Source organism: Meriones unguiculatus, chromosome 1 (genome assembly GCF_030254825.1).
Source record: "Meriones unguiculatus strain TT.TT164.6M chromosome 1, Bangor_MerUng_6.1, whole genome shotgun sequence".
NCBI lineage: Eukaryota > Metazoa > Chordata > Mammalia > Rodentia > Muridae > Meriones > Meriones unguiculatus.
This window is the reverse complement of record NC_083349.1, coordinates 188,039,718-188,066,366: the sequence shown is the minus strand read 5'-3', so window position 1 is coordinate 188,066,366 and position 26,649 is coordinate 188,039,718. Positions and strand designations below refer to the sequence as shown.

At 41.7% G+C, this 26,649-nt stretch overlaps 1 pseudogene; it reads right to left on the bottom strand.

Moving 5' to 3' along the window:
• Nucleotides 1–21,704: 21,704 nt before the first annotated feature.
• LOC110564007 (alpha-taxilin-like) lies at nt 21,705–25,013 on the bottom strand (annotated as a pseudogene).
• Nucleotides 25,014–26,649: the final 1,636 nt, after the last annotated feature.

The window sequence follows — 26,649 nt, the reverse complement described above, 5'->3', positions numbered from 1 at the left end:
TGAAATTTGCAGGTAAATGGTGGGACCTGGAAAGGATCATCCTGAGTGAGTTGTCCCAGAAGCAAAAAGACACACACGGTTTATGCTCACTCATCTAGACATACAACATAGGACAAACCCACTAAAATCTGTGCATCTAAAGAAACTAAGCATGAGAGAGGACCCTAACTAAAACGCTCAATCCCCATCCAGAAAGGCAAAGAGGATGGACATCAGAAGAAGAAGAAAACAGGAATCAACCTAGGATCCTGCTACAGAGTGCTTCTGAAAGCCAGAAGAAGAAAACAGGAAACAAACTAGGAACCTACCACAGAGGGCCTCTGAAAGCCTCTGCCCTGCAGACTATCAAAGCAGATGCTGAGCCTGATGGCCAACTGTCGGGCAGAGTGAATGGAATTTTATGTAAGAAGTGGGAAATAGTAAGAGCTGGAGAGGACAGGGTCTCCACAAGGAGAGCAACAGAACAAGAAAATCTGAACACTGGGAACTTCCCAGAGATTCATACTGCAACCAAGGACTATTCATAGAGATAACCCAGAACCCTTGCACAGATGTAGCCCATGGCAGTTTAGTGACCAAGTGGGTTCCATAGTAATGGGAAGAAGGACTGCCTCTGACATAATCTGATTGGCCTGCTCTTTGATCACCTCCCCCTGAGGGGGAGCAGCCTTACCAGGCCACAGAGGAGGATGGTGCAGCCCCTTTTGATGAGAACTGATAGACTAAGATCAGAAAGGAGAGGAGAACCTCCCCTATCAGTGGACTTGGGGAGGGGCATGCCATCTTTCATATGATTCCCTGTATTCTGCCAAAGGTTTGGTTATGAGTCTCAGCATCTGCTTTGATACACTGCTAGACAAAGTTTTTCAGAGGCCCTCTGTGGTAGGCTCCTGTCCTGTTATCTACCATGTTTATAGCAACTTTATTCATAATAGCCAGACCCTGGAAACAACCCAGATGTCCATCAGTGGAGGAATGGATACAGAAATTGTGGTACTTTTACACAATGGAATACTACTCAGCAATTAAAAAACAAGGAAATCATGAAATTTGCAGGCAAATGGTAGTATCTAGAAAAGATTATCCTGAGTGAGGTATCCCAGAAGCAGAAAGACACACATGGTATATACTCACTTATAAGTGGGTACTAGACCTATAAGATAGGATAAACATACTAAAATCTATACACCTAACGAAGCTAAACAAGAAAGAGGACTGGGGTAAGATGACCAACCCTCACTTAGAAAGACAAATGGGATGGGCATTGGAAGAAGGAGAAAACAATATTCTTTCTAACGTAGACTGCAGGTGCGTGGTGACAACATTGTGGATGTGGTGTCTACAGTGAAGGGTCAGAGAGCAGGCAGGAAGCTAAGTGAGTTCCATTTTACTCAGTGTGGAAACATCACTGGCTCTTGTTTTCTATTTGTTTTAATCAGCTGTATTTGACAATTGTTCTATGCAATTGTTCAGAGAGTGGCCCAGATACATGGGTATAATAATGAGGCATTTCAAGTATCCTCTGGCCTGCACCCCAGTGCTAGTATAGCTTAGTTACCCAAATCCTCTTTCTCTTTAGTTTCTGTATGGTTAAGGATGAAGTTTAGCATTTCCCTCCTAGAAGCGAGGAGATGTTCATTTGGATGACATCACCTGCAGATTCTTAGGCCATTGTATAAATTAAGGGTGTTTCCATATCATTACATTGTGTTAAAATGTAATGTGACATTACATAGCATTAGCATGGTCATGTGGCCTTGAACATATACAGATCTTATGCAAACATGGCTAATCCATGCCATGTCTGTATGGCTGATTCGGATGTCTGAGTGAATTTTATGCACATTTTGTCCTCAAATCTATCAATGCAAATATGTATTGCAAAATTTCTTGTCACATTTAAAAACTGAGACACCCAAGACTTGGCAAGGAAGAACAGCTAAATATTTTATCTACAATAATGAACATGACCATATCATAACTATAGTCAATACTGTAGACATTTCTCACACATATCATATGGGAAAGAAAGAAGCAAGATAAGCAGGAACACTAAATGTCATCTGTTTTCATCAAGTCACAATTGGCAAGGCGACATACTGCTTAGGGATGCATGTACAAATCACAGCTAGTAAAGGAAATCAAACAAGAGGGTTAACCAAACCCCCAGGGAATCTGTGACCTCTGAAAGGAGAGTGTAGGTGGGGTAAGAGGGTTAGTTAAGTCAGAATGGGGAGCTTATTGGAGCATTACCTGTACTGTTGGGTGAAGGTGACTGTTACATTTTGGTACAGAGGAATTAACTTAGTTCTGTCCTTAAACTATGATTCTTGGGTTTGCCCCCTTTGGTTATTTGTGAGTCTGGGAATGGAACCCAAGGCTTCATACATGTTAGGAAAATTATCACCCTTGCTACATTCCTAGCTCTAGATGTAGATTTTGAATTCAGAGGTTAAAAACAGGCTTTATCGTAATTCAGAATCTCTATATGCATAAAAAAGAGAGGTTTATAGTGGTGCGTTCGAATGAAGAAAGGTGAATAAAAAAACTGGTGTCAAATCTCAGCCATTGCTGAGAAAACATTAATACTTAAGAATCATGGACTAGTTTCATGCTGGCCCTTGTGCCTTGTGCTGTAGAATGTGAGAATCTCTCTCTTTATTTCTCCCCCATTTCCTGCATGAGTTACCTCCTAACTATTTTATTCTTTTCTTCTAATCTGGCTTTCAGTTCCAGCGTCTTTCAAGATGTTTTGTCTTTTATCAAAGGGTAGGACATGCCGAGATTAGCCTCATATGTTCCATGTGAATGGTTTCCTCATGGTCTTTGGGTTACAGTCAAATACATTTCTTCTTTGTAAGCTTTTGTTAAATTTCTTTTGTTTTTGATTGTTAGTATAGCATATGGGATCTATATGCATTGACTTATAGAAGATAATATGACATGACATCAAAGAAAAAAAACCACATTGTAGAAGTATCCATAATTACACCATTTATTTTTATCATATATGTCTTACAATTCTGCTTGTGTACTGAACCAGAGAAAAAGGAGCAGAAAACTGAACACTAGTGATTCTCAGTAGGAGATGAATTGTCTTGCACAAGGACATTTAAAGATAACTGGACATGTTTTGGGAAGTCACAATAAAGAGATGGATGCTATTGGCATCAGGAATACACAGGACACTATAGAACATCCCACAATGTGTGAAAACATCACCACCACTCTAAACAGCTAACCTGCCTTAATTGCCCATAGTGTTCTTGCTGAGAAAACTGGCTACACACCAAAATTAGAGCCCATACTGGTGAGGGTTGCAAAATAGTAGGATATGTAAGGGGTATTCATTTCCACTTATAGTGCTTGCATTTTAAATAAGAGCCTTTTCTCACAGAAAATATTGCTATTCATGAGACAGCAATATACGTTTGAAATTAGTATGTAATTATTACAAAAATTAAGAAGGTAGAAAAAAGATAAATACCAATTAAAATCTTTCTAAAGTCACTACCCACAGATACTTGGTATGTTTCTTTGCAATTACTTTTCTTACGTATCTATTGGTAAACGTACAACTGAGATGCCTACTCTGTTAGGCTGAACACATTTTTCCATCCACATTATATTAAAAACATCTTCCCATATCAATAAATTTTTTGAAAAGAGAATTTTAAGTGAATATGAGGAATTAACTTTATTTGGATAGTTCAGAGATATGTTTATATATAAAAAGTCAGAGTTATTTCTAATAAAGCAATATTTCTATGTTTAGAATATATCTAAGTGGAGACAAATTTCAGAAGCAAAGAGGATTATAGCTAGACTAACCTGTATCGTGCATTATGAAATACCAACCCCAAGTCCTTCACTGTAGTAATGACTTCTTTCTGGCTATCAATACTGAACAGAATTAACAGAAGTTTATAGATGGCACACTCATTTGAAAAGAGAAATTGGAGAGCCGGATGGCAACTTAGAAAAGATATTACTTAATCATGTTTCACCAGCAAGAAGCCTACTAAAATACAAATAATTGCCACTTGTGGTTTAATTATTCCATTTTCTCAAGAACCTAGTTTGGAGCTAAAGTACGCATTTTGGATAGTGATTAACCTTCAATAGTGAAGCAGAGGACACCAAGTAGCTTGTTTAAACATCACCCTTCTCAAAATGCCACAATTGGAATTAAATTCCAATTTCTATTCATGGATTAGAGCAAATGGCTCATTATGGTCAGGCAGATAGAGGCCTGATGACGTGTGGGAGGGCACCAGTTAAAAATGGCTGTCTGTAGGAGGCCTCTGACGGTGAAGAGTGGGGAAGGTGAGGAATGGAGGCCTTCTTCCCCAGCAGGTGTGTCGTCGACTTCCTTGTGATTGGATTTCCCATGCTTCCACATGCCCTGTCAACTCATCTCTGCCTGATTTGAAAATGATTTGCAGTCACCACTTAGCTCTCGTTGTCCAACCTCTGCCCCACACATGTGACATTATATGTTTTCAAGATAACCAGAGGAGTCGATGGGACAATTGGAGTTTGCTTGCTTAAAGTGCCGTTCGGTCACAAAGATACTTTTGATTTTTGTCTGGCAACAAAGTGTTGTGTTAATGTCTGTGTTGAGATAAGGAAAAACCGAAAGAATTAAGTTTGGCTAAAGATGGGACTCTGGAGTCCGAATCCCCACTGATGAGCTGTGTATAGCAGTAGAACGTTCCTTCTTGGTGTCCAGTCTAATGACACTAGTTCCCATTTCTTGGACTGGTTGAGGACTAGTGAAGTTGCTGAAGCCTGTTGGCTGCTATGAAATAGGTCAGACAAATTGTATTTTAATGGTGGGCTCTGTAAGTCCCAGAGCCAGGTACCAACAAGTTCAGTGTCTGGACAATGTTCAGTCCCAGCTTTCAGTGTAGTCCCTTGAATGCTGAATCTTTCAGAGAGGAGAGAAGCTGTCCTCACCTGGAGGAAAATACAAGGACACAAAGGCACACGCTCTCAGTCAAACCCTTTTATAAAGCATCGTCTATTCATGAAGAAGTTCTCGGGGTTGAGTCACTTCTTAAAGGCCCCGAGTCTTAGTATCATATCCTGTTCAAAAGCCTTGAGAGGACCCAAACCCAAACAGAGATGATGCTCATGAAGTACTATGTTAAGTACTGGGTACATATTCTGTCTACAGGCTGTTATAGCTTTCTGTTCTGGTTTTCATTAGCCCAAAATGTCTAATTGGTCAAATCTGGGAAGGCTGTGAGAGCTCAGTGGGGTCTTGTCCAGTTAAAAGAAGATCCGACACATATGCGTACATTTCATGGGAAATATTCTTCTGCTCCAATAACCTCTTGGGATCGCTCTTTCTCAGTACACCTGCATTTCATCTGCTGGAGGTAAATCTAGGCTGCTCTATATTTTTGTCTGCATTGAGGAGTGGGTAAATGGTTTTCTGACACATTACTTTTAAGGGAATTGGCATGTATACACCAATTCATCATTTACTCAGTTCTTTAACAAATATTTATTGGCTGCCTGCTCTTTAATATAGCATGGAATGAAAGTTTTGCTTTCTTTGTAAACTGTTATGTTGTGTAAATATGTTTTTGTTTTAATCTCAAGTGTGGGATTTTAGTTGGGCTATAGCTTGTTCAGACCTGTAATTGTCTCAGGCGGGTCATGGCTATTGCCCGCTGGTAACTGTCTTCCACAGGCAGCAGGGAGAAGAAGATGGTCTAGGAATCTGAGCTGAGAAAGAGAAGCTGTGGCATGGCATGGCGTGGCATGGCATGTGCTGTTGGCATGTGTGAGTAGCAGTTTGGGGAGAGCAGAGAGACAGACAGTGTGGCAGTTTGGAGCAGAGAGATGGAGAGAAACGCTTCAGGGCACAGCTCCTTGAAAGAGACTGCTGGCTGTATCGGCTGTTGATGGAAATTGGTAGAGAGCCCTAAAAGAGCCCGTTGTCCCTAAAAAGCCAGGAGAAGCAAAGGGGACTTCTCTCCTCACTAACCTCTTGGAAGGGAGGTTGAGGCCTAAACACTCCAAATAAAGTAGAGTTTTGAAAAATAGTGCTACAATAGCTTGAGATAGGTAGGTGAGTGAGGTGCAGATCCTACTGAGAGAAAGCTTATGGTTTAATAAGATAGGGAACTATTTTAATAGATGGCTGCAGAGTGATGAAAGCTACTAGCAGGAGAAGAAAAAACAACTGACCTCTTTCTCTAAATAGCCTTTTCCTGACTCCTTTCTAAAACACACCTGCCTCTCCTCACAGCTGCTGGTTCAAAGCCAAAACTGTGGCTTAGATTCAAAATATTGAACATCTCGCAGAAATTCCTTTAGGAATTTATCTGTTAAGTACAGATTCTGCTTTCCTAATCTCTCAAACTGTCACTGGGCCCCTCCTCCATTTCTCTGTTGAAAGAAAAATAGGTCAGTATAAGGGAAAATTGAGTGATGTCTGAATGGATGCCAGGACTTAAATCAATGGTTTCTGGACACAAATCTCTATGAGGTCACTTGATGAATTTCCCATCAGGTTGCCATGATGAATTTCCTAATCTTATTATGGCTTTCACTATTGTTTTGTTTGCGTGGTCTGATTGAATTGAAAGCAGAGATCTTTTCTAGTTGGGCTGGGAAATTATATAATTATTTTGCAAAATGATTCCCTTTCACCTTATCCAAGAGGGTTTCTCGTGGAAACTATGACCTGTACCTCTGGCAGACATGATAGATGCCACCATGATGGTATCTAGTAAAGAACCATAAATAAGCATTACCTCACTGAGATTCTGAGGCTACATTGCGTACTCCAATAGAGTAGGGGCTACAGGCTAAATCACCTATGCAGCCTATCTTAGACAACCTTATAAATCAAGGGGACCAATGCTCAAGCTCTGGAGTTAGGTATTTTACAAGTAACTCTGACTCAGGGGAAGCAGGGCATCTCCTAGGGAACTGTAAATGCACACACTAGATTGGGAATATGCCGGCCTCACGTAAATTGTCCATATGTATAGACGATACAAATTAACCTGTGGAAACATGCAGAATAGTCAAATCAGCCTGGCCTTCTTCATAGTTGTCTGATGGGATAATGACCTCCTTGGCTCTCATACCACTTCAAAGGTCATCATCAGAACCTTCTAATCTCCCTCCCCACACTCAGAGATATTCCATGATGGATACACTTTTCTAACTCTGAAGGAAATCTGAGGCTTTCTTGGGTCTGTATCACTGATACTCTGATACTACTCTTGTCGGATCCCCAAACTTAAACTAACAAAAGAGTTCTCACTGTGTCTTTGAGGCTCAAACACTTAGTCACTGATTCCAGAAATTGGCTTTCTACATTAAATTTTTATCCAAGAAGTTCTTTGAGGACTAAACTTAGCCCCTGTATTGTACTATCTTTCTACAGATGAGGACTCAAAGGCAGATAAAAATCACATAGTAGCTGCAGGAAGTCCAGTGCCAGTGCTTTGAAATAGGTTCTGCCTGTCTTGGGGACATCCATCTGCACTACCTGGCATTAACAACACATCTATCTCATGTATAGTAACTTTTGAGCCAGAATCCCTGTCACCCTCCTGTAACAGTATACCTATCTGTTTTCTTCAATTTTTATTTTTTTATTAATTATATTTGATTTATATTGTATCCCAGCTGTAGCTCCCTCCCTCATTCCTTCCCAATCCTACCCTCCATCATCTCCTCCCATGCCCCTTCCCAAGTCCACTAATAGGGGAGGCCCTCCTTCCCTTCCCTTTGACCCTAGCCTATCAGGTCTCAACAGGACTGACTGCATTGACTTCCTTTGTGGACTGGTAAGACTGCTCCACCCTCAGGGGGAGGTGATCAAAGAGCCAGCCACTGAGTTCATGTCAGAGACAGTCTCTGTTCCCATTACTAGGAAACCCACTTGGATACTGAGTTGCCATGGGCTACATCTGTGCAGGGGTTCTAGGGGTTCTATCTCTATGAATGGTCCTTGGTTGGAGTATCAATATCAGAAAAGACCTCTGTGCCAAGATTTTTTGGTTCTGTTGCTCTCCTTATGTAGCTCCTGTCCCCTCCAGGTCTTTCTGTCTCCTCCTTTATTCATAAGATTCCCTGCACCCTATCCAAAGTTTGGCCATGAGTCTCACTCTCTGCTTTCATACTCTGCTGGGTAGTCTTTCAGAGGCCCTCTGTGGTAGGCTCTTGTTTTGTTCCCTATTTTCTCCCTCTTTCAATGTCCGTCCCATTTGCCTTTCTGAGTGAGGATTCATCATCATACCCAGGGTCCTTCTTCTTGCTAAGCTTCCTTAAGGTGTACACATTTTAGTATGATTGTCCTATACTTTGTTTAATATCCACTTATAAATGAGTATATACTCTGTGTATCTTTCTGCTTCTGGGATACTTCACTCAGGATGATCTTTTCTAGTTCCTACCATTGGTCTGCAAATTTCATGATTTCTTTGTTTTTAATTGCTGAGTAGTATTCCATTGTGTAAGTATACCACAATTTCTGTATCCATTTCTCCATTGAGGGACATCTGGGTTGTTTCCAGATTCTGGCTATTAATAATAAAGCTGCTATGAACATGGTTGAGCAAATGTCCTTATTGTATGCTTGAACATATTTTGGATATATGCTAGAAGTGTGATATCTGGATCGTGGATCTTCTTATTTGTCTGAGAAAGCGCCAGATTGATTTCCAAAGTGGATGTACAAGTTTATATTCCCACCAGCAATGGAGGAGGGTTCCCCTTTCTCCACATCCTCTCTAGGATGTATTGTCACTTGAGTGTTTGAACTTAGCCATTCTGATGGGTTGTAAGGTGAACACTCAGGGTCATTTTGATTTGCATTTCCCTGATGACTAAGAACATTGAACATTTCTTAAAGTGTTTCTCTGCCATTCAATATTCCTTTGCAGATAATTTTCTGTTTAGCTCTGTACCTCATTTTTAATTGGATTACTCAATTTATTGCTTTTTAACTTCTTAAGTTCTTTATATATTCTGAATATATATATATATATATATATATATATATATATATATATTCTGTCAGATACAGGGTTAGTGAAGAGCCTTCTCCAGTCTATACACTGTCATTTTATTCTGACAACGGTGTCCTTTGCTTTACAGAAGCTTTCCAGTGTCATGAGGTTCCATTTATTGATTGTTGATCTTAGAACCTGTGCTGTTGATGTTCTGTTCAGGAAGTTGTCTCCTGTACCTATGAGTTCTAGGCTCTTCCCCACTTTTTTTTTCTAACCGTTTTAGTGTGTCTAGTTTTATATTGAGGTCTTTGATCCACCTGGACTTTAGTTTTGTGCAGGGAGATAAATATGGATCTATTTGCATTTTTCTACATGTAGACATCCAGTTAGACCAGCCCCATTTGTTGAGACGCTATCTTTTTCCATTGTATGGTTTTGGCTTCTTTGTCAAAAATCAAGTATCCATGATGTGTGGGTTTATTTCTGGTCTATGGCAGTATCATGCTTTTTTTTTTTTTTTTTTTTTTTTTTTTACACTATTGCTTTATAGTACAGCTTGAGATCAGGGATGGAGATGCCTCTAGACAATCTGTTGTTGTACAGTACTATGTTAGCAATTCTGGGTTTTTTTTTCATATGAAATTGAGAATTGTTCTTTCAAGGTCTGTAAACAATTGTATTGCTTTTTTATGAGAATTGCATTGAATCTGTAGATTGCTTTTGGCAGGATGGTCATTTTTACTATGTTAATCCTAACAATCCATGAGCACAGGAGATCTTTCCATCTTGTGATATCTTCTTCAATTTCTTTCTTCAGAGACTTGTAGTTTTTTACTTGTTTGGTTAGAGTCACACCAAGGTACTTTATGTTATTAGTGGCTATTGTGAAGGGTGTAGTTTCCCTAATTTCTTTCTCAGCCCTTTCGTCTTTCGTATATAGAAGAGCTACTGATTTTTTTAAGTTAATTTTGTATCCAGCCACTTTGCTGAAGGTGTTTGTCAGCTGTAGACATTCCCTGATAGAGTTTTTGGGGTCGCTCACGTGTACTATCGTATCATCTGCTAATAATGATACTTGGACTTGTTCCTTTCCTTTGTATCCCCTTGATCTCCTTTAGTTGTCTTATTGCTCTAGCCAGGACTTCAAGTACCATGTTAAAGAGATATGGAGAGAGTGGGCAGCCTTGCCTTATCCCTGATTTCAGTGGGATTGATTTAAGTTTCTCTCTGTTTAGTTTGATGTTGGTTATAGGCTTGCTGTATATTGTCTTTACCATGTTTAAGTATGTGCCTTGTATCCCTGATCTCTCCAAGCCTTTAAACATGAATGGATGTTGGATTTTTTCAAATGCTTTTTTAGCATCCAAGGAGATGATCATGTGGTTTTTCTCCTTCAGTTTGTTTATATGGTGGATTACATTGATGGATTTCTGTATATTGAACCATCCTTGCATGCCTGGGATGAAGCCTACTTGGTCATGGTGGATGGTATCTTTTATGTGTTCTTGGATTTGGTTTGTGAGTTTTTTTAATTGAGTACTTTTGCATCAATGTTCATAGGAGAGTTCCCTTTTTTGTTGAGTCTTTGTGTGGTTTAGGTATCAAGGTGATGTGGCTTCGTAGAATGAGTTTGGTAATGTTCCTTCTGTTTCTATTTTGTGGAATAGTTTGAAGAGAATTGGAGTTAGCTCTTCTTTGAGGGTCTGATAGACTTCTGTGCTGAAACAATCTGGCCCAGGGTTAGAGGGGAGACTTTTGATGACTGCTTCTATTTTCTTAGGGGATATGGGACTATTTAATCTATTTACTTGATCTTGATTTAATTTTTATAAATCGAATTTATCAAGAAATTGTCCATTTCATTTTGATATTCAAACTTTGTGGCATAAAAGCTGTTGTAGTAAGAACTAATGATTGTTTGGATTTCCTCAGTCTCTGTTGTTATGTCCACCTTTTTCATTTCAGATTTTGCGGATTTGGATAGCTTCTCTCTGCCTTTTAGTTAGTTTGGCTAAAGCTTTGTCTATCTTGTTGATTTTCTCAAAGAACCTGCTCTTAGTCTCATTGATTCTTTGAGTTGTTTTCTTTGTTTCTAATTCATTGATTTCAGCCCTGAGTTTGATTATTTCCAATGGTCTACTCCTCTTGGGTGTATCTGCTTCTTCTTTTTTTCCCTAGGGTTTTAAGGTGTGCCATTAAGTTGCTTGTATGAGATGTCTCCAACTTCTTTCTGAAGACCCTTAATGGTATGAACTTTCCTCTTAGCAGTGCTTTCATTGTGTCCCATATGTTAGATTAAACTGTGCCTTCATTTTCATTGAATTTTAGGAAGTCTCTAATTTCTTCTCTGACCAAGTTGTAATGGAGTAGAGAGTTTAGTTTCCAGGTGTATGTAGGCTTTTTTTATTCTGCTGTTGTTGGGGTCTAGTTTTAGGCCATGGTGGTCTGATATGATACAAGAGATTATTATTATTTTTTACAAGGGATTATTTTGATCTTCTAGTATCTCTTGAGGCTTGTTTTGTGCTTGACTATATGGTCAGTTTTTTGAGAAGATTCTGTGAGATGCTAAAAAGAAGGTATACTCTTTCGAGTTTGGGTGAAAAGTTCTGTAGACATCTATTAGGTCCATTTAATTTAGGACCTCTGTAAGTGTCATTATTTCCCTATTTAGTGTCTGTCTAAATGATCTGTCCCTTGGTAAGACTGGAGTGTTGAAGTCTCCCACTATTAAGGTGTTGGGATTAATGTGTGATTTAAGTTTTAATAATGTTTCATTTACAAATGCAGATGCTCTTGTTTTTGGGGCATAGATGTTCAGGATTGTGATGTCCTCCTGGTAGATTTTTCCTTTGATGGGAAGGAAGTGCCCGTCCTCATCTTTTTTGACTAATTTTGGTCGAAAGTCTATTTTATTAGATATTAGCATAACTACGCCCAGCTTGTTTGGGGGTCTGTTTGCTTGAAAAACATTTTTCAGCCCTTTTCTCTGAGGTAGTGTTTATCTTAGTTGCAGAAGTGTGTTTCTTGGATGCAGCAGAATGTTGGATTCTGTTTCCACAACCTTTCTGTTAGTCTGTGTCTTTTTACTGGAGAGTTGAGTCCATTGATGTTGATAGATAATAATAACCAATGAATGTTAGTTCCTTTTATTGTGGAGGTGGTGGTGTTACTGTATTTCTATGCTTATTTTCTTTTAATTTTTTTGTTGTGAAGTTATCTATATCCTGTGTTTTCTTGGGTGTAGTTGATTTCGTTTTATTGGAGTTTTCTTCTAGTACCTTCTGTAGGGCTGGGTTGCTGTGCAGATATTGCTTAATTTTTGTCATGGAATATTTTGTTTTCTCCTTCTATGTTAATTGAAAACTTTGCTGGGTATAGCTGGGTATAGTAGTCTGGGTTGGCATCTGTGGTCTCTAAGAGTCTGCATGACATCTGCCCAGGCCCTTCTGGCTTTCATAGTTTCTATTGAGAAGTCTGGTGTGATTCTGATAGGTCTACCTTTACATGTTACCTGGCCTTTTTCCCTTGCTGCTTTTAATATTTTTTTCTTTGTTCTGTAGATTTAGAAGTGTTTTGACTATTATGTGACATGAGTAGTTTCTTTTCTGGTCTAGTCTATTTGCTGTTCTGTAGGCCTCTTGTATGTTTATGGACATCTCTTTCTTTAAGTTGGGAAAATTTTCTTCTATGACCTTGAAATTATTTTCTGGACCTTGGAGCCTGTAATCTTTTTTTTTTTTTTTCATCTATTACTTTCATTCTTAGATTTCACCTTTTCATGGTGTCCTTGATTTGTTGGATGTTTTGTGTTTGGAACATTTCCAATTTTACTTTTTCTTTGAGAAATGTATCAATTTCTGCAATTCTATCTTCAGCACCTGAGATTCTTTTCCATTTCTTATATTCTGTTGGTGACACTTACCTTTATGGTTCCTGATCTTTTCTCTAAGTTCTCCACTCTGAAGTTTTCTCTGTTTGCGTTTTCTTTATTGGTTCTAGTTCTGTTTTCTGTTGCACCATTTCCTTCATCTGTTTGAATGTGGATTCCTGTCTTTCCATGATGGCCTCTATTTTTTTGTTTCCTCTCTATATGCCTCTACTTGTGCCTCTACATGCATCTCTATTTTTTTTTTGTTCTATTTGCCAGTATTTCTTTGAGATTTTGTTTGTTTCCACTTTATGTGCCTTTAATAACTGTATAAACACAGATTTGAGAAAAATTTCCTGTGTTTCCAATGAATTAGCATATCCATTGATTTTTGGGTTTGCTGGTGAAACCATCATGTCTTGACTTTTGCTGGATGTGTTCTTACACTGACCCCTAGCCATCTGCTCATCTGTAATCTTTGCTGTTTGTTCCTGGAGTCTGTACTTCAGACTGGGTCTATCTGCCTCTGGTGTCTGGAGCATTCTTCAGGAAGATGAGAGAGGTCCACTGGTTTGAGAGGGTGTTGGTGTGTCAGCTGGAGCTAAGGGAGGAAGGTCACAGGCGCATGTGCGAAAGTGCAGGCGTGTGCGTGGAAGTGTGCCTTGAAGGACAGGGTGCTGGAGAGTGTAGATGCCTGGAAGGGTGGAGTGTAGGGGTGCTGGGGCTATTCACAGGTGAGAAAAGGATAAGGAGAGGGGAAGGTAGAAGACTCTGCTTACCCCTGCCGTAGCTGAACACCAGGAGGTGAAGAAAAGAGGCATGACACACTCAATACTTAAGAGAAGATGCTAGAGAAACTGAGTGGTGACAGGAGAAGCTGGTTGATAAAGAAACTGAGTGGTGGTGGAGAAGCTGGTTGGTCTGTTCCAGGCGCTGCGGGTGAGAGGTTTTAGCTATGCACAGGTGAAATCACAGGTTGTCCTCTTCCCTTATTTGTGTGTTATGGCAGTTTTATGCACCTGTGATACACATACACAAGAAACAAATAAATGTAAAAAAAAGTTTTCAAAGGGCAAATAATAAAAAAGGAGTTATCAGAATGCTTTGGAGAAGTTGTATTCCATAGGGTGTGGTCCCCTAGAATTAGACTCTTGGTTTGGGATAGTCTACTTGCAACCCCAATCAAGTTTCTGTGATGAGTTATACCTGTTTGTTCATGCATGTCACAGGGACACACACACACATACATACAGACACATCATACACATGAATATATACACAACTAAGCAAACAATTAGATGCTGCACAAATGACAGCTTCTACTCCTTGTTTTTTAGCTATAAAGAAATCTGGACACTTTGAATCTTCAGTTTTTTAAAATTAGGCTTTAAGAAACACAAAATACTATATTGAAAAAGCATGACTGTTCAAGAAGTGTAAAACATTTCAACTGTATATAATAGAAAGTTGAAGAGAAGGGGAAATGATTGCGCTTATAGAAACATAAATAATAAGTATATGTATGTGTTGTAAGAATGTAGTAGACAGAAAAACATTTGAGGAAAGAAAAAGCCTGGCAGGAAGAAAATAATGGTGACCTGCAGAGACAAGCTTACAGCACAGAAGAAATTCAGAAAGTTACAGTCAGACAATATCCTGAAGGCTTCTGACCATCCTATCCACAGGGTTCAAGGGCATCACTACAGTTATAGGTTATATCATATAACCGCTATTCTAGTTTTGTTGTTGTTGCTATGATTAAATAATCTTCCCAGTAGCAGCTCAGGGGAGGAAAGGTTTTATTTCATTTTCCATTTCCAGGTCACAGGCCATTGTTGAGGAAAGCCAGGGCTATAAATATTGTTTTTATTTTCTTAGGTGGGGGATGAGATGAGAACCATTCCCAAGCCTTTCTAGCTCTTTCTGAATGCTCACTGGCTGGTTCAACTCAGCTGTTCCAGCTCAAACTCCTCTCCAAGCTGACTGATTCAAAATGACTTCTCTAGGCTTCTGGCTGAAGTGCTCTGCCTGGCCTTAAACTTACCCTGGCAATATAGTTTAATCTTCTGGCTTCCTCTCATTCTCTGGTTCATTCTGTCTTCACCTGTCTTGTTCTCTCTGCAGCCTGTCTCTGTAAAACTGTCCTGATTAAGAAAAAAAATTAGTAAAAAAAAAAAAAAAAACCCTCCCTCTTTCACCCTGGCTGCTCTGTAATGGCAAGCAGCCAGCACTCAGCCTTTGCATTCTTTTATTTCCCTCACTCCAACTCAGTGCCAAGGTGAGATGAGGAGATGAGAAGAGTGTACAGAGCTTGGGTAGCCTCCGTTCAAGTGAAAGCAGAGTCAGCAATGGTCTTCCAGTCTTTATTTGCTTCAGTTAAATCGATTTTAGTGCATCTGTATTTCTTACATGTATATGTGGATAGGGCTTGTTCATATCCTCTGGTCTTCACTGTAACCTCAAAAGCCCGATGGGACGTGTCTCTCTATATCTTGCTTTCTTTTTTTGTTCCCCATCTCACAGGTACAAAAGCTTGACCTCTTAGAATTTTCAGTACTGTAGACATTCTAGGTCTGTCCTTCTGCCTCTTAGTGATTGCCCAGTGAGCGGAAACACTTTTTATTAGTTGTGCTGTGATGAGACCCTGACATCTACACACTGGTTCAGTTTCCCCAAACTCAGTTGTGTGGATTTGTTTGCTTACAGTTATTCAAGAAAGTGACCTCAGAATTCTAGGCTCTTGACCTCTCTTTTGCTTTTGCTTTTTTTGTGTGTTCCGTAGGTAGACATGGTACGAAGGACAACCCTTGTTTGACTTGATTGAATTAGAATCACTTATAAGATTAGTGACATACAATTCTGGATATGTCTGTAGGGCCATTTCCAGAGGATGAAGTGAAGTGAGGGGGATTCACTCTAAATGGATTGACACCATCCATGGTCTGGGAACCCTGACAGAGAAAGAGGAGGGGGAGGGAAGGCCAAATAGTGAAAATACCCCTATCTTTGCTTACTCACAGCTATGCTGTTAACTGTTCTACTTTCCCATACCCCCTGAACAGGATAGGTAAACCCTCTGGATCATGAGCCAATATCGATCCTCCTCCCAATAAGCTGCAATGTGATCCCAATGATGCTAAAATTTATCTAACACACAGGGTTTACCTTGTTACACAAGGATGTTTAGTCCCTTCAAACTACCTCCTACCCGCAAAAAGGCTTTATTATCTCCCTGTTAAGATATGAACAATGCCCCAAAGCAATACAGCTTGTGAATGGAAGAATGAAAGTGTGGATAGATGTGAACATGGCTACAGCATGTGCTGTTTTTATTCCTTCTGTGATTTCTGAGCCAGCAGTATGGCTAGGAGGCACCACAAACAGTTCTCTAGTTCAAAGACGAAGTTGGTGGAAAATCTTGGTGTACAAGGAAGCAGGGGCCAAGGATGGCTGCATGCGGTTTCTGACCTTCTGTGCCTCTACATCCTGTGAGATAGAGGTTATCCTTCAGGTTCGAAAGGAGCATCATAGAATCTCAAAGAATGTAGCACATGAGGCTTTCTGCATGTGTGGCCTTCCTCATCTGTATGCAGCCCTTTAAAATGCACCAGGCATATCTAATTGCACAAAGTGTGGTGTCTAATTGGTGTCTAAAGAGAAAGTCTGAAGTGTTAAAATGTTTATGTAAAAAGTGTACCTTACTCAAATCTAAATAAAAATGGGGAGGAGCATGGAGGTAGTAGTCCAGGATGAATATGGTAATTGCACCCCACTCTTTAGAATCCTCTTCCATTCTTCACTGTTAACTCATTGATCTAGGTTAGTTGCTGGCATTCTAGACATTACATCTCCATGACAGAAACTGGGGAGGAAGGAAGCAGTGGAGAAAATGCTTTCCCAGATGTGGAAACATTTTGTATGCTCCAGACACCAGGCAATGTATTTTTAGTTGCACATGTTATAACCAGACAAACCAATTCTGTGAAGAGGAAGTAGAAATTGGGTCTACACTTTGAAGTTCTAACACATTTTGCTCCCATACCCCCAAACACACATAAGACTTCCATGGTACATGGCTCTAGGTATTATTCAAATTATGCATTGTAAGTACAAAATGTAAATATTAGATTATCTTACGTCATCAGCACTTTTCCCTAAGAAATTTTCCCAGTTTTGCTTTTCTAATTCAAACTCGAAACTGGTTTAAGAAGTACTGGTCTGATGTTGTGCAGTAATTGTTTCCTAAACAGTTAATTGAAAATTCAATGGATACATTTAAAACACAGCAGGTGTGACTTCAGGACTCTGGGTTTCCTGGCCATTCTTCCATCTCTAGAGGACTGAGATTCTATGTGTCTTTCTTGACAGGTCTTCCCTGACAACTGAGGCCAAAGCCTTGTCTCATGATGGGAACCTTATTCATATTTTTGTAAACCAATCTTTATATTCACCTACTTACAGGTATCACACCGCTGTCTGACATATACACCGCGGACTCCTGTGAAAGTAAGTCATAGTGCTTTGGAGACAACTGCTACCCTGGCTTACAGATGTGTCTCCAAAAATGAATTGCCGCTTCAGAGAGGCAGAGCTTCTGTTCTGTGATTATGAAGCTCGCCACCATGGATCTAACTTGTGGGCACAACAGGTCTACGAGAATAGAATCCACAGAGGTGTGCAAGAGAAGATATCTCTGGCACACAAGCCCATAGAATTCCTCCTATCTAATATTTTTAAAAATTTATTTATTTACTTTTTTTAAAAATTTGATATGAATACATGCATGACTGGGAGCATGTACGTGTGCCATGTGAGTGCAGTGCCTACAGAGGCCAGAAGAGAGCATTGAAGGTCCTGGCACTGGAGCGACAGGCAGTTGTGAGCCACCACGTGGGTGCCGGAGGCAGCATGTGGTTACTCCCAGGTCTTTTATAAGAGCCTCCAGCACCCTTAACTTCTGAATCATCTCTCTGAGCCTGAGTTCAGGCCTAAGTTAGGGCTTCTGTTGCCGTGATAAGACACATAGTGTCTTAAAACCACATAGTGGAGGAAAAGGTTTATTTCACCTTATTCGGTCATCCAGGAAAGTCAGGGCAGGAGCTCAAGGCAGGAGCTGATGCAGTGGCCATGGAGGCGCGCTGCTTACTGGCTTGCTCCTCAAGGCTTGCTCAGCCTGCTTTCTTATAGCACCCAGAACCGCTAGCCCAGAGGTGGCACCGCCCACAGTGAACTGTGCCTTCCCACATCAACCATCAGTCAAGGAACTGTACAGGCTTGCTTAAAAGTCAGTCTAGTGGGGACCATTTTTTTTCTTTTTTTATAATAATTTAAAATTATTTTTTTAATAATTTAGTCACTTTACAGCCTGATTGTAGCCCCCTCCCTCATTTTCCTGGTCCCACCCTCCCTCTCTCTTCCTCCCATCCCCCTTCCCTATTCAGAAAGGGAGAGCCATCCTCCACTACCATCCGATCCCAGCCTATCAAGTCTCATCAGGACTGCCTGCATCTTCTTCCTCTATGACATGGCAAGGCTCCTCCATTAGGGGGACCTGATCAAAGAGCAAGGGACAGAGTCCAAGTCAGATACAGCTCCTGTTCCCCTTACTAGAAAATCCACATGGAGACTGAGCTGCCTATGGCTACTGAGTAGGGGTCTAGGTCCTCTCTATGCCTGGTCCTTATTTGGTGCATCAGCCTCTGCAGGTCCCCCTGGGGCCAGATTTATTGGATCTGTTGGACTTCTTATGGTGTTCCTGTCCCCTCCAGGTCATTCGATTTCCCTACACATTTCTATGCCTCCCTGTGCTCTGCCCAAAGTTTGGCTGTGAGTCTTAGCATTTTTTTAATTGAGGTTCCCAAATGACTTTGGTTGTGTCAAGTTGACATAACATTAGCCAACACAATTGATCCCTTGTCAACTCGACACACAAATACATCATTATTAAACCATAACTTTATCTTTCTTGTCCCAAAGCTGTCAGTAATAGCAAAATCACAATTTAAAACACATTCCAAACAATGAAAGTCCCATGGTCTTTTAAAAAATTAAATTCTAATAACTGTCTATTTAAAATATCAAAAAATCTCTCTAAAATATCCAAAGTCTCCTGTAAAGCAAAGAGTAAGCTGAATATTTTTCACCTCAGGAAGAAAGAATAATAGCAATCAAAATCTGAACTAAGCAAAACCAAACCCCAACAGTGTAAATAACTCAGTGTCCAATGTCTTGGACCCATTCACAATCTCCTGGATTCCCAAGGGCTTGGGCGGTTGCAATTTCTGATTTTGCTGTTCACAGTAAACATAGCTTTTCTAGGCTCAGGCTGGCTCTGTTTCCATGGCTACTGCTGTCATTGATTGTAACCCCATGGTATGGCATCTCCAAAATGTTGGGGTCTCTACAACTGGGCTGTGCCACCAACAACATCTCTGAGACTCTCTTTGGGGACTCTAACCTTGCCACATAGTGCTGAGTCTTAATTTCTCTCCAAGACCCCTTCAATTCTGGGGTTTCTACTTCAGTTGAAGCTGCACATTTACCAACAGCTTCATGTGACCTCCCACAGTGCCAAGCCTCGGCTAATTTCTATGATCCCTTCATGCCTTCAAAAGCATGTGGCTGACTCTCATGCATCGCCAGTATGAAATGCAGCCTTACCTATCTCTGGGCCACCTATATATTGACCCTGAGAAAACACGTCCAGGCATAGTTTACTTTGGTGATGCTGGTCTCTTCTTAATAGCCACTAATTTCTCATCTCTAGCAGCAATGGTTGTTTCAGCAAAAGAAAGGTTTCATGTTAGTGCTTCTTAATTCAAAATATTACATAAATGGCCCTGAGAGAATCTTTCTTTTTTTCCTTCTGAAAATTCATAGGCCAGGCCTCCATCATCTTCATTGCTCTCAGCATTATCTTTTAAATGCCTACCTTTGCTCACTAAGTTCTAAACAGTCAAGGGCTTTTCCAATTCAAAGTTCAAGGACCTTCCACAATCCTCCCCAAAACATCGTGGTCAGGTCTACCACACAGTACTTCATGACTTGGTACCATTTTTTTTTCTTAGTTAGGGTTTCTGTTTCTGTTATAAAACACCATGGCCATGAGGAATCTGGGGAGAAACTAAGGTTGTTTTTATAACCATCACTGAAGCTGGGGGAGGAACTCGGGGCAGGAATCTAGATGTGGGAACTGGAGCAGAAGCCAGGGAGGAGTTCTGCTTACTGGCTTTCTCCCCATGGCTTGCTCATCCTGCTTTCTTGTAGCACCCAGGACCACCAGCCCAGGGCACTGCCAACAGTGAGATGGGCCTTCCCATATCAATCATTAAGAAAATGCCCCCCAGTTTTACCTACAGGCCAGTCTAGTAAGGGCTTTTCTCCAGCTGACGTTCCCTCTTCCAAAATGACTCTTGCCTGTGTCAAATTCACATAAAACTAGCCAGCACAGTTCCCCGTATCTCTCATCATTCCTCTAGTGACACCGTATTTTCTTTAGCATCGGCTTCGCTTTATCCAAAACCAGAGACTTGAGTAACAAAGTCTGACTGACTGCCATGTCATGGCACTGTGTTGTCACATTCTCATTGGTCCTGTTTGAATGACCTTAATAAGATTCTTGTTGAAATTCAATGTCTGTAGGAATGCATTAAGCAATGAGGTCAAATGAACCTTTTAGAGGTGGTTGGGTCTTGAGGGTTCTTCCTTTGTGAACCAACCGATCAGCACATTCATGGTGTTGTGAAAAATTAGTGGGTTTGTGAAGCTATTATTTATCTGACTTGAATCTATCTCTTGTATGTATCCTTTTGACATTTGATGCCTTGTAGTGTCTGACAGTCTTCAGGGACTCATCACTAGCAACAAATCATTTCCGGATGTAACATTTAACCTTGATTCTTCCAGCCTCCTAATCATAAGCTAAACAAACCTTCAATTTTTATAATTACTCAATCTGACAATCAAGGTACAGAAACAACAACCAAATAAATAACCTCTAATGCTTGTTCCTGAACACAAAGTGTGTTTCTCTGAAGGTCGTTCACTAGATTCAGATATAATACTCCCAAGTTTTCACAAGCTTGAGATGGCCTTGAGCAATTTCTTATGCCCTATGATGCCTTTAAGGAATAGTGACAGAGAAGGAATAGTCTTTGTTCCAGCTTGATACTGGAAATGTCAATCTATTCTCAGAGGCAGGAAAGGAGATATGGAAAAGAGCTTTCTATAGTGGAGAGTTAACTGAGGGTTTTCACTAAGCTTGGAAGGTGACTTCATATAGAAAGATTTCACATAGAGAGACACATATTGTAAATATGCTCAGTTTTCTGTGAGTAGGTGTTCTCAACTCAAAACATAGCAATGAAATTTGGCAATGGAAGCTCCATTCCGAACGCTAATGACTTTTGTTAGTTCTAAGTCTCAGGCCTTCCTGTCTGAGAGTGTGGAAAGCATGTATTTTGCTACATACTGTATCAAAGAAGTTGTAGGTTAACAGTAACTTTCAGCATCTATCTTACCTATGCCATTTTCTCTAAAACTTTACAGTATTTTCTGCCTGTGTTTCAGTCTGCTTTATAGCACAGTTGCTACTAAATTATGAAATGAGAAAAAGCAGACAAGAAGGAGAAGCAGGAAAGCAAATGGCACAGATAACCCCAAACAACATGGCCATTCTCTGAGTAACCAGGAACTGCTGATTTGTAAAAGCATAGCACATCCTAGAGAGCCTCTTGCTCCCCGCATCCTGCAGACGCCACAGTAATTACCTGATCAATAAGCACAATGCCCTCCCTTGAGCAGATTTGCAATTTTCAAGCAGAGAAATGAGACATATAGAGTCAGCGAGGGAATTAATTTATTTGAGAAAGTTTTGCTTGGGTATGGAAATTTATAGCTCAGAGTGAATTCTCATATTTATTATCTCATCAGCTTGCAACACTGCTAGATAATTAGAAAAGGCGCGATGGCTCACAATCAATGGATGTGCAATCTCAAGTCCATGGTTGTTCTCTAGGTAGCCAACACTCACACATCAAATTCCCGAGTCTTGAGAGTGGGGCTTCAAACCCGGACCCACACTCCTAGTTCAGAAGTCTCTTTAGAGGCTGGAGAGACTGTGCAGGGTGTTAAGTGCATGCTGGGTAAGCATGAACACATAAGTTTGATTTTCTGGTACCCACATAAAAAGCATGCTATGGTGACATGTGCTATGACCCAGCACATAGGAGATTGGTGGCAGAGACAAATGTATCTCTTAGTTTTCTGGCCAACCAGTCTAGACAACCCATGAGTACACGGTTCAGTGAGAGAGGTCCTACTTCAAAAGTAAGGTGATGAGCAACAAAAGAGGATGCTGTTTGATCTCTGCTCTCTCTGTGTGCACACATGGACACAGACACAGGTTCATATGCCTAAAAACACATAAACCACAGTGTGCACACACAGAGAAAATCAATTATTCACATTTTGATAATTTCATACATGCATACTGTATTTACATCATTTCAGTCCCGTGCTTTCCCCCAAGTTTCCCCATGTCTCCCCCACTCCACCTCAAGACTGTCACCCCTTCTTTAATTGTTATTGTTTTACACACACACACCACCACCACCACCACCACCACCACCACCACCACCACCATACCACACCCTACTGAGTCGATTTAGTGTTGTTTATCTGTATATTACGTGTTTTTTTTTTTTCTTCCTTCAGAGATCTTTAATACAAACTCTTATGCAAAACAAAAACAAAACCAAAACCCTCCAAAAAGTCCTTTGGGTGATCTTTTGTCAATCATTGTGCAGACTAGAGGCACCTGTGAATGATAAGGCCACTGAGAACTGAGAAGCAGCAGTGGCCTGGGCCTGGCACTGCAGGGGGGAGGCGGTGCCCGAGGGGGCTCCTTTTCTCTCAGGCACACCCTCCAGCTTCCTTGTCTTGGCCAGGGAGGAAGTTCAACTCCTACCTGTTTCCTACAAAGGCTCCGCCAGGGACACGATTCCCAGGCTTAGAGAAGCAATGGAACCTCCAGGGCAGTGACAAGAGCCCAAACTGCCCGAGTTCTGCTTATAAGAGACAAGTCCAGGCCTGGGTGTTTTCACTTGTCAGGAACTCTGAAAAGGGCCATGAGGGGTCTGAACCTCCAACCAGGCAGGAAAATGTTCAAGTCATCTGACCTGCCGGCTTACTGTGATGGCAGCTACAGACGACATCTCGTAAGACTCTTCAGTTGGCAGAGAAGTCACCAACCTCATCTGTACACCTCACCCTTGACCAAAGTCCACAGAACACCTACAGGTGTCAGCTATGTAACTACATGGGGTCTTGCACACCTGCCCCATCCATGTAAGACTAACCCACAAAATTCAAAATTGCAAAGTGTCCAAAGCCCTCCAGGTCAGAGCACCCTGGCCTCAGCGCTGGGCTGCTTAGCGTGGGAGCCTTGAAAGGATCAGGTCTGAGGGGGCTGCTGCTCCCTTCCAAGCATGCGCAAGCACCAGGATCTCTAGGCTGTGGCAGAGGTAGGCTCCGGGGGCCCTGTTTGGCCTGCAATTTCTGTGCTTGGTGCTCCAGGGCAGCCAGGAGCTTCTGCGGCCCTTGGAGAGCTGGATGCTTGAGCTCCAGACTCTCAACACCCTGTTCCCCGGAGGCAGTGGCAACCTCTGGCCTCTGCTCAGTGCCAACGTCAGTGAGGGAGGCCTGGCCAGCAGCAGTCAGGTCCTGTTCCCTCTTGTTCAGATCATGGCACCCTGTCTGCTGTGCTCGGCACAGCTTCTCCAGCTGCTGGATTTTCACCTGCAGGCCTTCCAGCTCTTTATCCCAAGAGTTTTCTCTGCAGCCGTCTCCAGCAAAGCTTTATTGCCGCTCTCCCACCGGGATCCCACGATGGTTTCCTTCTCCAGCTTCTTGATCTTCTTTGTCATCTTTTCCATTTCCTGTTAGAATGTGGTGAATACTTTGCTGCTTTTGGAAAGTGTATTCTGGAGCTCCCCAAACTTCTCTGTGTACAGGGCAAGCTGCTGCTTCCAGTGACTTTCCTGCTGCTTCATCAGCTCGCACATCCTCTGGGACTCCACTGCTTCTTACAGGAGAAACTCCTCCTCCTGCTGGTGCCGCTACCCAGCCTCCTTCAGCATCTCCTAGGCCTGCTGGAGCTTGGCATCCACGAGCTGCTGCTGCAGGTCCTTATGTTGGAAGACTGTCGATATGCTCTTCACGAAGCTCGTGTTGCTCAGTCAGCTTCTTTGAGTCTGTCGGCCAGTTCCATATTCTCTTGGCGCAGCTTCGAGTTTCGCTCCTTATGCTGTCCCATCTGCAGCTGAATGTCATTCAGTGTCACCTGGAAGTGGGACGTCACCTCATTGTGCTTCTCCTCCTCCTCACCGGCTCGCTGCACACCTTCCTCCTTCAGGGACCGGTTGTGGCACTGCAGCTCCTGGCACAGGCTCTCGAGCTTGCTTCGGGCCAGCACAGCCTTGCTATGCTCACCACGCAGATGGTCCTTCGCCTGCGTGAGCTGGCTCTGCTTCTTCTGCAGGAGCTTCATCTGCTTCTGTGAGTTTCGGTGCTCTTCCAGCAGCTCAGCATACTTCCTACCTCTGGGGTACTCAGCGTGTTCAGTGTCTGCATCAGCAAAGTGATCTCCTGTCCCAGACCCTTGGCTTCCTTCTTTTCTTGTGGCTTTTGGTGGTCTCGGTCTCCGACCTCATCACTTGCTCGGATCTCTTTTGTGCCGGGCTCCCCATTGTAGGGCTCCTTCTCGCCATTGCCTACTGCAGTGCCTGGCTTGGGCTCCCCATTCCTTGCTTCGTAGGTTCAGGACTTCCTGGCATCTTCCGGCTCAGTGGACTCACCCTGTGCTCCTCTTCACTTGGGCCTCCCTGGGTGTTATCCACACAGTGTGGACTCAGAATGTCTTCCAGCTGCCGGCTCAGCTCCTCAGAGACGTTACAGACAGCCCAGACTGACCTGCTTTAGCTGCTTTAGACCTACTCGGTCTTCCCAGGAGCCTGGCTTGTGGAACCTTCAGCTTCCGCCGCAGGAGCTGTCTGTCTGGGCCTTCCCTGGACTCTCTCTGGTCCTGCTTCCGGTTACCTTTGGCTGCTCTTAGGGTTGGCGTGTTTAGCAAGCCCATTCTTTTTGTCTTGGTTCTTCATTGTAATCTCACCACGAATGTCCGACGGCGTTCCCTGTTTTGGCTGAGCACTGGAAACCCAGTCTATTATGTTCTTAAGGCTGACCCCTTGAGATTAGATAACCTGTCATGGGTTCATTCTGGAGAAGACTGGTCTTCCTTTTTAGCAACCATTAATTGCCTGTAGATCTTCATCTAGGGGTCGGGGTGAGATTTCTCCCATCTATATTGGCAAGTCAAGTGGTGTCTTTGTACAGGTCATGTTTAGGTAGCCATGTTGTTATGATTTCATGGGTGCAACTTCTTGTTATGTAGAGAAAACACTATCGCATTGCAAGTGTCCCAGTCCTCTAGCTCTTAGGATCTTTCTGCCCTCTCTTCTGTGATGTTCCATGAGCCTTAGGGGCAGAGATTGTTCTGTAGACATTTCAGTTGGGGTTGAGGACTGCACAGTTAGTTGCATTTTGACCAGTTGTGGATTTCTGTGGTGGTCTCTGTCTGTTTGAAAGAATCCTCACTGATGAAGGATGAGAGCCACACTTGTCTAGGTAGAAGGAGGGGTACCTAGAATGCAGTTCGGAATTGTCCTGGTTTAGGAAAATGGAAGTAGTAGTAGGTTTCCCTCTAGAATCTATGACCTCAGCAGCTACAGGTAACTGCCTAGATTTACAGTACCAGCAATGAATTCCCTCCTCTTGAGTGCATCTAGTTGGTGGCTATTATCACCCCACTCCAAGACAGAAGTGCAACTGTTGCATGCTTGGTTCTTCTTGCCATGCTGGTCATTGTTGTGGTTCATAGACTTTATAGCTGTGCAGAACTGGACTACTTCTCAGAGCATCTAAAGCTCTATACACTACAAAGCAGTTAAAAGTCCAAATGCCTTTTTATCAGATCGTCTGACCCTGAGGGTCTGGAGCATTTGCCTCTTCAGACTTCTTGATTTTATTTTTTAGTAAGAACAGCACCCCATGATTAAATCAACAGATGCCATTGATAGTTTATAAACAAGATTAAAATGGTATATAATACAATATAGAGCACACAAAACCAACAGACTGGACACTGAATTTTGGAAATGGCTCAGTGGGCAATTATAATATTGTTGATGCTGTAGCAGTAGTAATAATAATTGCCAGTGTGATCAATGTGCCAAGCACTGGTCTAAGTGCTTTGTCCTTGTTGACATAATTATTATTGTTATGTCATTAATGTACAAACTGATGCATAGCAAGGTTAATAAACTTACCATGGTGTTACATAACTATAGCATACAAATTTTGAGCTTATGGCCTCAAATTATTTTATATTTACCTTTTATTTTATGTACTTGTGTATTTTGTCTGCAGGTATGTAAGTTTCAGTGGACGCAGAGGCCAGAAAAGAGCATAAGATCCCCTGGAACTACTAGAGACCATGTGGGTGCTGGGAGTCAAACCTGAGTCCCAGCTTTGTGGGAGAAGCAAGTGTTCTTAACTACTGAGTTGTCTATCAAACCCTGAGCTTATGGTCTTATCCGTACAATGGTATGTAAATGCATATGTACACATTTCCATATAAATACTCTGCGCAATTCTTTGGACAGCTTTTCAACGCTTCTATTTCTATATTATTAATACTCAAAAGACGTTATCTTAAATTTACCAAAATTTCCTCCA